A 14,818-nucleotide genomic window follows, 5' to 3' on the forward strand; every position below is an offset into this window, starting at 1 on the left:
ATAGCATGATGAATTATTAAGGCATTTTGGGTCTGATTCTTTTTATTTGAGTGACAAAGTGAAAAAACACCTAATGTATTTTACTTACCAATACTAATGTTTGCTCATGGTTATATGACATTTTTGTTTTTGTTTGAGGTGTATTTTCTTATTGTCTGCTCAACTCTACTACTAGTAAGTGGAAAAATTGAGAAGCAAAGAGGCTAAATGACTTCATTATGGTTATTCAGAGAACTGTAGCAAAGCTGGACTACCGAATTTAGGATTTTTCCTCTAGTTCAGTGATTTTTAAATTGCAGATTATAAGCCATAAACGAATCAGGAAATCACACGACACAATCAGTTTTTTTGTTGTTGTTTTTAATGAATTAGAATAAATATGAGAGTGCATCATATATGTTAAGGGTAATTACTGTTTCATGAAACTTTTGATTCAGTTATGTATATTTGTCATTATTGTCATGTAATATTAAATGTGTCACGTAATATTAAATTTTACTGTGGGTTGTGTTGAAAAAGTTGTGGAAGCCCTTGCACTAGAAAATGCTTAGGCCCAAATTATAGAACCTTAATGTTTTATGCAAGCTTTTTGACATTGGTAATAAAATCATTTTGAATAGCGGTTAGGAGGGATTATATAATCAGTAGAATTTAAGGAAAGTTTCAGTTTCTTCCTTCTATACCTTTCAAATTGTTGGAATAGTTTGTAGTTAACATACCTTATTGTTACAATCAGAGGGAAAAAAGTGTTTTAATCTGGATCATAAAACTGAAGAAAATGTTTATTTAATGTGTTATTAAAGCTCACATGTAATGTTCATTGTGGTTTACTATATCTTATGTTGGTAAAGGGCGATTGTTATTTTTAAAATAGCCATATATACACTTTCTTTCTTTCTAAAAAGAGGCATTAGTAAATTCTTCAGAAAAGAAAAAGCAAGCGGAAAGGACCCTGAAATTACCCATAGACTAAAAGAGGGGCAGAGCAGTAGTCATGGAACAGTGGGAAAGAGAGGAGTCTGCACTCTAGACCTCTGTTGCCACTATTTTTCCTTATCTGTGCTGTAGTAGCTTCCTTGAAATGAGAGTTGGGAACCTGTTAAGCGTGTTTAAAACAGAGCTTTTTGAAGGAAAAATGCTTTTAGTTGTCAGGTTTAATTATTACTCCTGACTTGAGATTTGCTTCGTTTGTTGGGAACTCCAAGGATTTACTCTAATTGTAACTTACTTGTTTAATTGGGTAGCTAATAAAACACATAAGATTGCAACCATAAAATTTAGGCTTGCAGATAAAACATGGGTTTGGTAACAATTGATTAAGGCAAATTTAAATGAGATTTGCATTAATTTCAGTTAACATTGTGACTATTGTGCTTATTCTAAAGTATTCTTACTTAAGTGACCAGCTGGGCAGTTTTCCTTCTGTAAACTGATTATAAACAACCCATTTGGCTTTTGGGTACATGCCACATTTGCTTAATTTTTATACTGAGCATGCACAATGTACTGTTTTATTATTTATAAATAAAAAAGTGGCCCACTTCATTTTATTAAATGTCACAATTGCAAATAGCATATATGTTTATATGGGTAGGTTACAAGTTGATAAAAATATTATGTCGTTTGGTTTGCATATTACTTAGTCAGACATCTCACCAATCAAGAATGGTTATTCTAAATGATCTCATCAAGATTTTGTTTTAAATGGAGTTTCTTTAAGATGTTTTTATGTGACCATGGAAGTTGACTTGAAGTAGAGGGTTATCTGAGTTTTTCTCCATTCATAACGTAATTGATGTAATACATCATTATGTATTTTACATAACTCCTCCCATTTTTATAAACAAAATATGCTATCATCCACAGCAGTGTGTTTCCAAAAACCGGGACAGATAGGGAGACAAGAATTTTTCATATCTCTGCCTGCGTCTTATATAAGCTATTACTTGATTTAATACGATATTAATGGTGACCCCTCAGTTTTTCTCTTTTGACCTTTGGACTTTCACATTAGCAAAACAAATATACTCATATCACAATACCAAGAAACTCTCTTTTTCCAAAGAGAGTTTCAGAATACTCTGAATTATACTGTGAAAAAAAACCATAAAAATTAATATCTCAGTCTAACTTTCTAGTAATAGAGTCAGGTTTTAGAGTTATTTTCCAGACTTCTGAAGATTTGCAAAAGTACCTGAATCTTTAAAGATGGAATATATTAGATAAGATTTTCTTTTATCTCAGCTAAAGCTGTTATCTAAACCTATTTTAAGTTATTGGTGCCATTGGCCACATAAAGCTTTCATTAAATCTTTTTCAGTTTGACGACCATATCTCTTTACTGGATACAAGCAAATGATAAAGGGTCAAATAACAGAACAAAAGTAAGTCTTCCTACAGAAACAAGCACAAGCAGCAAGCCATATTTCAAAATCAGTTCAACCCAGAAGTTCAAGATCTTGTGTACATTTTTATAAATGTTGTTTGAATCAACATACAAGATTTTTTTTAAGATTTAATACAATGAGAAGTTTGCTCAATATAATTAGATGTAAAATCAGTAACTGTTACTGAATTAACTATTGAAAGAAATGTTCGTTTATTAAAGTCTCCTACTCCCCCAATACAACTGGATTTTACCTTCCCTTTTAATAGTGATCACTTTGTTATATGACCTATATCTATTTTTTATTATTTAATTTTTATAACTTGCCTCTAGATTTTTATCTTACTAAAAGTATAATACTCTAAGTAGGTATGTGTTCTGAAGATTCCTCTCTGTTCCCAAATAGATGTGTGAATTTCTAAAATCAATTTCTATTCTAATTTCCAGTCTTTTCAAATCACAGACAGGCTTGTAATTCAGGTCAGTGTAGTTTAAGATGCCTATTTAATAAAAACATAGAAGGTGGGAAGATAGATTGCTAATTTTTAAAAATTCATTTAACATCTGTTTATGTAAACATCTTGAACCATTTGAAATAAGATCATTTTTTGTTTTCCCTAATTTCACAGACTAATAGGCCTTAAAGTTGGAAGGCATCTTAGCAGCAACAGACTATTCCAGTCTCTTAGCTGCCATAGTAATTCTTGGTAATATGTGGGGCAGACAACCCTGCTGACACTGGTCGAACATTTCCATCATGGCTAACTTTCTGTCTTATTAGAGTAAACTTGTTGTTACACAGCTATAATCCTTGAAGGTAGAGTCAGAAATTTGGAATTCCTAATACTCATCCTTTGGGCCCTGTCTTCCTTGATTGGTCTTCTCTTTTTTTCCCCCTTCTGGTTAACACTAGATGGTAAAATCAAATGTCTGAAAAACAAACAAACAAAAAACAAAAACAAATGTCTGAACCTTGATGCTGAAGAGGGGCTAAGGGAGATCCAAAAATAAAAGGCAGAGCAAAATAAAGAACAACAAAAGGAGAAATTAAGAAGAAAAATAAGAAAGGGTTGCACATGGTAGGAAGCGATAGAAAATCTTGGGTTATCTATCCTTGAATAATTTTTTTTTTTTTTTAATCAGCATGGGCCAAAGAGGAAAAATTAAGCCCCTGTTATAGTGGACCTGAGATTTGTTTGAATCTTTGTTCTACCACTTAATTGTGTTACCATGGGAAGCATTAACCTGTCTGTCACTTTTCTCAGCTATAAAATGGGGCCAGACCTATTTGTTTTTTCCTTTGGGTAGAGATTGATATGAAGACTGGCACATAATAAATGTTCATTAAGTACATTTCACTTTTCAAGTTGCCCTGTGAATATTAAGTACATGAGGATTAAGAGCTTTAACATTTTGTTTACTGCTATATCATCACTATCCAGAATGTTACACGGTGCATATTGGATGCCTATAAATAACTTACTGAATGAATAAGTAGATTTTTTTGTTAGCTCTTCCTTCAAAACATCTCAGATCCAGCTATAGTGAGACCTTATTGGAACTCAAATTTGAATAAAACACAATTGGCAATTGGTCCTTATCATCTGCCTGGTATCTTTTTCTCAAAGAAGAGTCAACTGTAGTGCTTATTTTCAAGGAGAGGAATCCATGAAAGGGAGGGCAGATTTGGCAGGGATTCTGGACTTATTAGCCCAGTGTCCCTGGATCAATCCAGTAAATCATTTGCCATCTTACAAGGAGATTTCAGAATTTTCTGCTGCTGGGAAATGGATTTGGATTGCCCAGATGGTCATTGGGATTGCTAGTTGTAGAGGTTCACCTTGTCCATTTCATTAATATCTATTTACCCTACCCCTGGCTAGACCCCACATTTTACACAGTCGAATTTCTCGGACTCCAATAATTGCCTCATGGTCTTGCTGCTCACTGTTTCTGTCACCACTACTCTAATTCAGGCCACTTGGATTACTGCAGAAACTCCCCAGTGATCTTCCTCTCTTGTTGTCTTGTGTTTGTTTGATCTAATAACTACAAACAAAATGATCTCTCTAAAAACCAAATCACATCGTGTCATTCCCCTATTTAAAATTCCTCAATATCTTCCCACCTGGGAGACTGATATATTCAAAATCTTTCCTAAACACATTGTACAGTATGTCTTTTTACCGCGGTGAAAGCTGCACCATTATTTTTTGTACCACTAAGAAAGAAAACATGCCGCCAATTTACTGTCACACCACGGAGGTTGAGACATATCTTGCTTTCAGAAATTCTAAGATTTAAAAAGAAAAGTAAAAATTGGAATCCATGAAATGCATTTTCTTCTTGTCATATAGTAATGGTTAGGACTTATTCACTAATACAGTGGCAAATATAATAGAAGTGACTTATTTCTGTCTTTAAGGAGAATTCTTAAGTTTCACTATTAGATATGATATTTGCTTTGGGGTTTTAGTTAAAGGTAAAAGATGTTCCCTTCTATGCCTGGTTAAGTTGTTTGTTTCTAAATCAATAATAATGCTTTTTCTGCGTCTTCTGGGATGATCATATGGTTATTTCCTTTAATCCATTAATGTGGTAAATTACATTTATATTGTTTTCTTTTGTTTTTAATGTTGAACCCTCCTTGCAGTGGAACCAACACACTGTCATGATGTTTTTTTTCCATTCACTAGTAGATTCCGCTTGCTAATACTTTGTTTTGTCTATTTTCACAAGTAAGTTTGGTCAGTAATCTTCTGTTCGTATATTACCTTTATCCTGTTTTGTTATCATAATTTTATTAGCCTCAGAAGACGCTTTTAGTCTCTGGAATAGTTTGTATAATATAGGAATTATTTGTTCCTTGAAAGTTAGTAAAAGTCAGCCAGGGGCGGCAGCTCATGGCTGTAATCCCAGCACTTTGGGAGGCTGAGGTGGGAGGTTTGCTTGGGAGGATTGCTTGAGCCCAGGAGTTCAAGACCAGCCTGGACAGCATGGTGAAATGCCATCTCTACAAAAAAAAATGCAGAAATTCGCCAGGTGTGGTGATGCATGCCTGTGGTCTCAGCTACTGAGGAGGCTGAAGTGGGAGGATCGTTGATCCCAGGAGGCTGAAGTTGTGGTGAGCCAAGATCGCACCACTGCACTCCAGCCGGGGTGACAGAGTGAGACCCTGTCTCAAAAAAAAAAAAAAAAAAGTTAGTAAAAGTCCATCTGTAAAACTCTTATTGTGGTGCACTGAACTGAGGTTGGACGATTTTTTTTTTTTGAGACAGTCTCGCTCTGTCACCCAGGCTGGAGTGCAGTAGCATGATCTCCGCTCACTGCAAGCTCCGCTTCCTGGGTTCATGCCATTCTTCTACTTCAGCCTCCCGAGTAGCTGGGACTACAGGTGCCTGCCACCATGCCCGGCTAATTTTTCTTTCTTTCTTTTTTTTTTGTATTTTTAGTAGATAGGGTGTTTCACCATGTTAGCCAGGATGGTCTCGATCTCCTGACCTCCTGATCCACCCAGCTCGGCCTCCCAAAGTGCTGGGATTACAGGCATGAGCCACCATGCTCGGCCGGTTGAACGATTTTTGACTATCATTTCAATTTCTTTAGTAATTGTTATGCTATTTAGATGTTCTATAGAACACTGAATTAAGTGAACATTTTAAAATAAAGTACAAATTACCACAACTGGCCCTAGAAAAGGTCAATAAGTAGATCAATAACTATGGAAGAAAGACATTTGTCACAGGACTACCCCTAAGAAATGTACAAAATGCAGATCGTTTCACTGTTGCTTCAAACCTTCAAACAAATAATCCTACATTATATAAATTGTTCTAGAGTTGTGTAAAAGAAAGAACATTTCCTTAATAACTTTATAGGAAGAAAGCATAACACTGACATAGAACCTGATAAAGATAATGCCTACAACCCTAAACCATTATCACCTGTAAATACTTAAGCATATGTCTTAAATAAAATATTAGCAAATAAGATCCGAGTGAACTTAAGGTCTAAGTCAGTGAAGTGCATTTTAAGAATGTGCAGATGATTCCATATTTGGAAACCTCTTAACAAAATTCATCTTATTAATAGTGCAGAGTGGATAACCCTATGATTATCTTAGTAGTCATAAATATAACACAAAATTCAATATCTGGTGAAACAGTGTTCATTTCTGGTTGGAATTCTTAATAAAATAAGAAAAGGAAACTTCCAAGCATCAAAAGTATGTATCCCCTGTTTCATCGTATATCCCAAATCAGCAGCTTTTATATACTTCCAGTATTCTAGCACCACTGTTACTTAACAGTGTTCTGAAAGAGTTCTGGCTCAGAAATAAACAGTCACGATACAGGATTGATTAAAACAGGACAAATGCAGTAGTGCTATCCAACTGCTAAACCAGTTTCTATATGTATACAGAGAGAGAGGCCAAGAGATTTATTCACTGTTGAGTAACCAGAAACAGGAATCAAAAGAGCCTTGATAAGATATTTATATTACATGTAAAAAATACAGATTTAGAGAAATCTGGAACTGTGTCCAACAAAATATTTATAATGATCTAACTTCGTGAGGTAGGATTTCAGGTAAATTTCACTTTCTGTATGCTTTCTGTGTTTTGATTTTCTATAAGAAATGTTTATTTTTGTTTGATTTTTTTTAAATGTTGCTAATAGTTTTTTAGGCATAGACTAGAAGCTAGAAAGTGATCATAGGCAATTAGGGGCATCTCATGGGTGGTATAGAAAGTTCCGCAAGATGAACTTCTTGCGGGCCTTATCCAATCATGCATGAGTCCCATCCCCTGAACCCCCAGCCCCAGAAGTTTTTACTTAAGAGTCACTGTGGTAATGAATCATTGTTAACAGATTATAGTGTGAGCTGCCATCTTAATTATCATTATAATGTATTTAGGACTTTTATATATCAAGGATCTTGCTAAAGCCTTTCATATAAGTCACATTTAGTCTGACAACATTTTATAGATGAAGAAATGGAAGCTAAGTTTACATAACTAATAGCTAATGGCATTCCTGATTTTTTCAGCTTTATTCTTAATCACCTAACTGTATTTCCTCATCTTCTGAAGAAGTCCATCATATTCCTCAATATTTAGGGGGAGAAGAAAGTTGGAGAACTATCAGTCTGAAGTCTCCTGTGTCTCTTGGAATATGGAAGTTATCGTCATAGTATCAGCTATAGTTTATTTCAAAAAACTGAAACATATTGTAGCAGAAGGATTAAAGTAGTGAAAATACAGCAGAAAACTAATGGTCTGTTCAGTTTGCCAATTGTACAAAAAGAAATAGAAACACGTGTACCTTGACTTTTTTTTTTTTTTTTTTTTTTTTGGAGACGGAGTCTCCCCCGTCGCCCATGCTGGAGTGCAATGGCGCGATCTTGGCTCACTGCAACCTCCGCCTCCCGGGTTCAAGTGATTCTCCTGCCTCAGCCTCTTGAGCAGCTGGGATTACAGGCGTGCACCACCATGCCCAGCTAATTTTTTTGTATTTTTAGTAGAGATGGGGTTTCACCATGTTGGTCAGGCTGGTCTCGAAATCCTGACCTCAAGTTATCCGCCTGCCTCAGCCTCCCAAAGTGCTGAGATTACAAGCATGAGCTACCGTGCCTGGCCATACCTTGACATTTTCTATCAGATTATGACAAAATTTTAAAAATAAAGAATGAGCAAAAATTATAGATTACAGCAATGTAATTTAATAGGTTACGTGGCATTTAGGGATATATAAGAGAGTATACTTTTCAAATAAATAACCACTCAAAAATGTGTGTGTCTAGGAAAGTTCAGTGTGTACTAGAAATAAAGATATGCATGGTAAGTATTGACAAAGACACAAGTCTGCATTAATCTCTCAGAACACAGTAATAGAAAACTAAAAATAAAATTTTATTTTCCTGTTAGCATAAGTTGCAAACTGTGCTATTTAATACAGTTTGAAAGTAGAGACTCTTGAGTGAAATATATACATTCATTGCAAATTGAAACACCTCAATATTAAAATAATGGGGAATTGTACAAATAGGCAGAAACATATTGCTTTAAACCAGTTGTTTGAAAGGCACATTAAAACAGAAAAACTTTTTGAACGTATTAGAAAAAGAAATAATAATATATCATAAAAGCCATTTGGAAAAACACCAAGACTAACCAAAAGTCAGACCACAAATGATGTAGTTAATTTAATATACATGTACATAGTTTGTGTGTATAAACATGTATTTTTTAAAAGTTCAATTTTATTAGTAAAGTTGTACATTGAAATGTAGGAGATGCCATTTCTCCTATTAAATGGTAGTGCTCAGTTGTTGACAGTGCACTGACAGTATAATGCAGTAGTTAAGAGGGTGGATTCTGGACCCATACTCCCTGTATTTGAACCCCAGCTCTGCTACTGATGAGCCAATATGAACTGCTAATATAAAGTCTCAGTTCAGCTGAGGCCTTTCTGGCCTTAGTCATCTCATCTGTAAAATTAACCTGTGTAGAGGACTTGGCACATAAATAGCATTCATGTTGCTGTTGTCAAACCATCACTCTCTTCTTTAAAACTCTTCAGTGAAATTTCCTTTTAAAGATAAAAGGAGCATTTTTTTCTGCAACTAGACCCTGCAGTGTCTGGCCCCCACTTGTCTTTGCAACCACATTTCCTGCCAGTGTACCCCTGTGAATTATGCCATACCCACAAATGCCTTCTTGAGTAAACCCAGGTATTTACCACTTCAGAGCCTTCTTGTTTTAACTTCTGTTTGAAAAGTTCTTCTGTCCACACCTGCTTAGGTACCACATACGTAAGTAACCCTTTCCTCTGGCTAGTTCCTTCTCATCCTTCAATCCTTAAACGTCACCTCAGAGAGACCTTCCCTCACCATCCTGTACATACTAGTGCCCCCATTATTCTAATTCTCTTTTTCTTTCATTGTACTAATCATAATTGGTAGTTTTTTTTACATATATTTGTTTGCATTTTCTAATGTCTGTCTTCCTTATGTGATAGATACAGTGTCTGTTTTGTTACCCACTATGACATGCCAAGAATGGTACCTGATAGATAATTGGCCTTTGCTGTGTTGTATGAATGAAGGAACACTAACTGCTGGACATAATTACAGCCTTTCTAGAAAGCAAGAATTATCAAGAATAAAAAAAAATTCATTCCTTTTGATATAACAATCTTTTAACAAATTTTCTTAAAGATATTATAAAGAATGGTGCAAGGGCCATCACAGAATTGATGGTACTAATTACAAATTATAAAATATTTACATGTCTAACAACTAGAGAATAGTTTCATTGAATTATGACACATAGAAAAGGTGAACTGTTATGTAGTCATTAAAAATTTTTTTTTGGTAAGTTTAAATAATGTTTCAGTGTTACAGACAAAAGCAGACTATAAAATAGTGGAAATAAAATACAGTGTAAATATATCAACAAAAAAATTTATCAAAAACAGTAGTTAAATTTGAGTAGCTAATTGTATTTTCTTAATTGTATTTGAAAATTAACTTTCCTACAAAAGCATATGTTATGTTCTAGAGGGGAAAAGAGATAGCATGTGTTTTTTTAAGTATCAGAAGTGTTAAAAAATTTCATGAATGGAACAGGCGCAGTGGCTCACGCCTGTAATCCCAGCACTTTGGGAGGCCGAGGTGAGCGGATCATGAGGTCAGGAGATCGAGACCATCCTGGCTAACATGGTGAAACCCCTTCTCTACTAAAAAAAAAAAAAAAAAAAAAATACAAAAAATTAGCTGGGCGTGGTGGTGGGTGCCTGTAGTCCCAGCTGCTCGAGAGGCTGAGGTGGGAGAATGGCGTGAACCCGGGAGGCGGAGCTTGCAGTGATCGGAGATCACGCCACTGCATTCCAGCCTGGACAACAGAGCGAGACTCCATCTCAAAAAAAAATTCATGAATAGATTCATGCTATTATGAGAACTTATAAGAATCCAGAAGCTATTTCACAATAAAGAAGGGCCTTGCTCATTATCGTCAGTAAGTAGGGAGAAGAATTTTCTTGCTTTAATTAAATTTTTGTTATTATTACTTGTATATTAAACTATTGTCTAGCCCATGTGGATCACAGTATATTAAATGTATATAAGAAAATTAGCATATTTAGTCCAGCTACAGCAGGTGGTAAATTCCTATTTAAGAACTGACAAATATCACTAAAGATATGATAAATAGGCTGAATATAAAAGCTCTATAAAAACACTCATAGTATATGAAATGTAAATACAAGATTTAATAGCAAGAGAAAAGCAATATATTAGGAAAATGGCAAAAATAATTTAATATACCTTTACTATCTAGAATATAGAGAATCAACATGAATATGTTAGCTTAATAAAAGTCTTGTCAATAAAACAAAACTACAGAGTAAGTCATAACATATGATTACCAATGAAACGTATGCAAATTAAAATATGTTACATTATATATCAAGCTAATAAAATTATATGATGTAGATATGAGATATACATTGCTTTTGGTTTTACAGATTGATTTTATTATACTCGATGGTGTTATTTCTAGAAATGATAATGTTGAATTCACAAAATCTGTTAATACATATCAAAAAACCTTAAAAATGTTTATATTCTTTACCCAGCAATTTTAGGAATTTTTGATAGATGCATGCAGAAATGTTTTCAAGGCATTTTTTTTTAATTTAAGGACCTAAGAACAACCTCAATGTTTAATAGGAAATGAGCTATATAAATTATGGTAAATTCATATCAGAAAAGTAATTTTGTAAAGATTCTATCAGAAGAGTAATTTCCAGATTAAAAATTTTAATGATATAATACTAAATGAGAAGGATGCAAACAATATATTTAGTTTGATGCCTTTTAAATTTTATAAGGAGAAAAAAAAACAAAAAGATTACTCCAGAACATTTAAAGTGATCATTGTTAGTTCAGAGATCATAGATGATTTTGTTTTCATTGTGCTTTTCTTCATTTTATGAATTTTATCCATTGAGCGTGTATTACCTTTGAGGCTTAGAAAACAAAACACGAAAATCTCTTGAAAACCCAAGGTGTACTGTGTTTTGGAGTTGATGAAGAGGAGGATGTTGCCCAGCTTCACTGCCTGCTCACTGTCCAGGCTTGCCAAAAGATAGCCTATCACTCTTAAGATACATCAGACACCCTTTTATATTGCAAATGGAAATGCAAAATGATTCAACACCTGGAGAAGTAAATTTGATGATACATAACAAATCTACCTATGCATATATCTTTCCACACAGTAAATTCTGCTTTTAGCAGTTTGTCCTAAAAATATACCACAACAGTGTAAACATATATGCACAAAGTTCATTGCAGCATTGTTTCTTAATTACGAGATATTGGAAACCACTTAAGCATGCAAGCATATGACACTGAGTAAACTATGACATAAAATATGCACACAATGGAGCATCTATGGCTGTAGAACAGAATGAAGATGTCTGTAAACTGATAAAATATGATTTATAGGAGATACTATTACATTTAAAAAGTTTTTAAAAGTCCAGTTTTAGAACAATAAATCTGTTAGCATGATTTGATCTGATAATTCTACTTTTGAGATTTTATCCCAAGGAAATTATATGGTGCATGTATCAGGGCTTTGGGGGATGGGCGAAGAGCATAATTTTACACTGGCAATGGGAACATCGTTAGGGTTACTGCCAAAAAAGTAGGGGGTGGGAGTGGCATAACCAAGTGTCTGTTAATAGAAGAATACAGTATAGTTAGTAAAAGTAATACACAAACATCTAGATTTGTCCAGGAAGTAATACTTGGGAAGATAGTAGACAAAGCAAAGTTAGTTTTGTTATACCACCAAATCTATAAATTAACATCGTTTAGAATAATAATTGGAATTAGAGTGATTTTCAGATTTCAATGTAAGCTAGGTTCGCTTTTTTAATAAATCAAGTTAAATTAATAATAATGAAAGAAAGGAACTATTTTGAAAGCTAAAAGTTTTCGATACTGTCTCTGTGCCTTGATGCTTCTCCTTTAAGATGCATTTGGTCTCCTTGATGTTATTCAGCCTTCTAGTCTTCAGCTTAGTTATCTCTTCTTTCTTACTTGACTCATTAGAATTTGTTTAAACTGTTATAAAATTTTACAGCTTTTCAAAAATGCAATTAATCAGATTTGAAAAAAATCCATTTCCATCTATTAAAAAATATATACACATATATTAATATGTGTACACATTCTTTATTAGAAGTAAGTTGTATCTGTGCCCAGCAATTGAAAAGTGTGTTTTCTCTTGCCATGCAGTTTTTGTACTGTACATCCATGTTACATTTTTAAGGAAGTAATATTGCCTGTGCTAGGCTCTGCTACAGGAAGTAAATGATCTTTGTGTCAGTGAAAATAGAAGGTTCTATCCCATATTGATCTCTTAGCACTTAAACTAGTGTGCTATGCCTCAGTTGCCTAAAATAGGCAGCTTAAGGATTTTGTAATTTAAAAACTCAAAGCCCCATAGTATCTGCAGAAAAAAAAGAAAAAACCCTTGGGTTTTAAGGATACTAATTTAAAGCTAATCTGAACAATGTTTGTTATTTTAAATATGTTTGATGATAGGCCATTGACGAAAGACCATTGTAGTTTAACTTGGTATTAATAGGAATAGACAAAAGCAAAAGGTAGGGTTAGTAGAATGGATTAGAGAAAAATAAGAGGGAATTATAAAAAGAAAATGTCATCTTTTATTAGCACTATTACTCATGTGAAGTTAGTCCTTGTTTTATAAAATATTTTGATTTGCATTGAAGATGACAGCAAATAACTTTCATTCCCCCTGAAAGGGGACTTCTTAGGTAAGTCAGAAACTAGTTAATATCCCTATGATTTTTGAGTACTGCCAGTGTGTGGCACATTCTGAGTGCTCCCTTTATCCCCCAACAGAGGGTGCAGCCCCAGCTCTGTGGCTTTTGCATGCAGGATCTCAGTGAGTCCTGAAGACACTCTGTTCCTCAGATGCCAGGCAGCCACATCTGTGAAGCTCTCCCATTCCTGAATTTATCTCACCCATTTAGCCTAGACTATGACCTCTTAGAGGGCAGGAACTGTTTGTTTGTGTCTCTGTTGATCCTCAGTGCCTCTTAATTCAGTGAACATAAGAATGAATGTATAGTACTTGAACTGTTTACTATAGAGAATGAAGTTAGGTGTTTATAAGTAACATACATGTTGTTTTTATCAGGAAACAGAATTGGTTAAGAATTCTATGCTTTTTTTCAAATTTAAACAGAGGAAGTCAAGAAACAGCTTTACTAGAAGTGGGTAATTTCTCCTTGAGCTTAAAGGTGTTCAGCAGTACTAGTGGAGTAAACTTTAGTATTAGAGATAAAAAATTCATACCCCTGAAAAAAAGAGGAAAAACTGTATTATAAAGATTTCATCACTGGATTTCCAGGTTTATCTCTATCACTTAACTCTTTAGAAGATTACAGTAAAACAGTTTGTAAAACTTACTGAGTATGTGTCTATTTAAGACTTTGCTGCCTGCTTTTGAATCTCATAGGACTTTTGAAATGGGAGATATGTGTCAGTCAGTCCCTTCAGTGTGTATTATACAAAATAATCATAGAGTAACTAGAAAGTTTACCACCAGGCTGTGTTATTTACACATTTGTGGAAGTTTAATTCTGGACAAATGACAGAGAAAAGCACTGACAATATAGTTTCTTATGGATCATTGTCTTCTTTTAATAGAGAGATCCATCAAGAATCAACTTTTCCTGTTGACTCAAAATCTCCAATTTGCCTTGATACATTAGTAAATATCTGAAGACTTCGTTTCACCCCTGGAATAAAGTTATTGCCGTTAACTTGGCAGATGTACCACCATTCTCCACTTCCTATGTCAGATAGCTCTGATAAATGCTGCATTTTCTTCATCAACCCAGTTCTTGTCTTTTTCAAGATAGAGCTTTTTGAATTCTTTATTTTTCCATCAGAGTAGGCTCCTAAAACGAAACCAATTTGCTATCCTTGGTGTATGCCAAAATCATTGGTGCACTCTCCTCCAGCATGACAGATGCTGGAGAACAGAAAGCTTCTGCCAGAATGGTTGTCCCTGCAATACAAACATCTGCTTTAGGAAATATCAATGAGTTTTTTGGGAGTGCAGCAGCAAAAAGAAGAAGAAAAGCCTGGGAGAAATAAAACAACAATTAGATAAGGGAACCCATTGCTTCAAACAGTAGTATCTCATAGATTTATATCATTTTTCAGCTGGCAATCAAGGATGATCTATCATTATTTCTGTGCATGGCTTTGCTATACTTGAAGATGTTGCCATGATATTATAATTTAAGTCATGTAGGATTTCTGATCTCCATGGCAACAAATACAGTTTAATGGAGTATATGCCTCATCAGAATGTCACCAGCA

General features: G+C 34.3%; 1 protein-coding gene and 1 long non-coding RNA gene across 9 annotated transcripts in view; one reads left to right on the forward strand and one right to left on the reverse strand.

Annotated features, from left to right (window-relative positions):
• Nucleotides 1-14,818, forward strand: part of CDK8 (cyclin dependent kinase 8) — a 151,246-nt gene that overhangs the window by 109,905 nt on the left and 26,523 nt on the right. The gene's annotated exons all lie outside the window — the stretch shown is intronic.
• LOC107967860 (uncharacterized) overlaps nucleotides 14,043-14,818 on the reverse strand; it is an 80,175-nt gene continuing 79,399 nt past the window's right edge. Inside the window, exon 5 of the long non-coding RNA XR_001708608.3 lies at nucleotides 14,043-14,501. This is a non-coding gene — a long non-coding RNA (uncharacterized LOC107967860). The remainder of the gene's footprint in view (nucleotides 14,502-14,818) is intronic.

The sequence above is a fragment of the Pan troglodytes genome, chromosome 14 (assembly GCF_028858775.2).
Source record: "Pan troglodytes isolate AG18354 chromosome 14, NHGRI_mPanTro3-v2.0_pri, whole genome shotgun sequence".
Lineage (NCBI taxonomy): Eukaryota > Metazoa > Chordata > Mammalia > Primates > Hominidae > Pan > Pan troglodytes.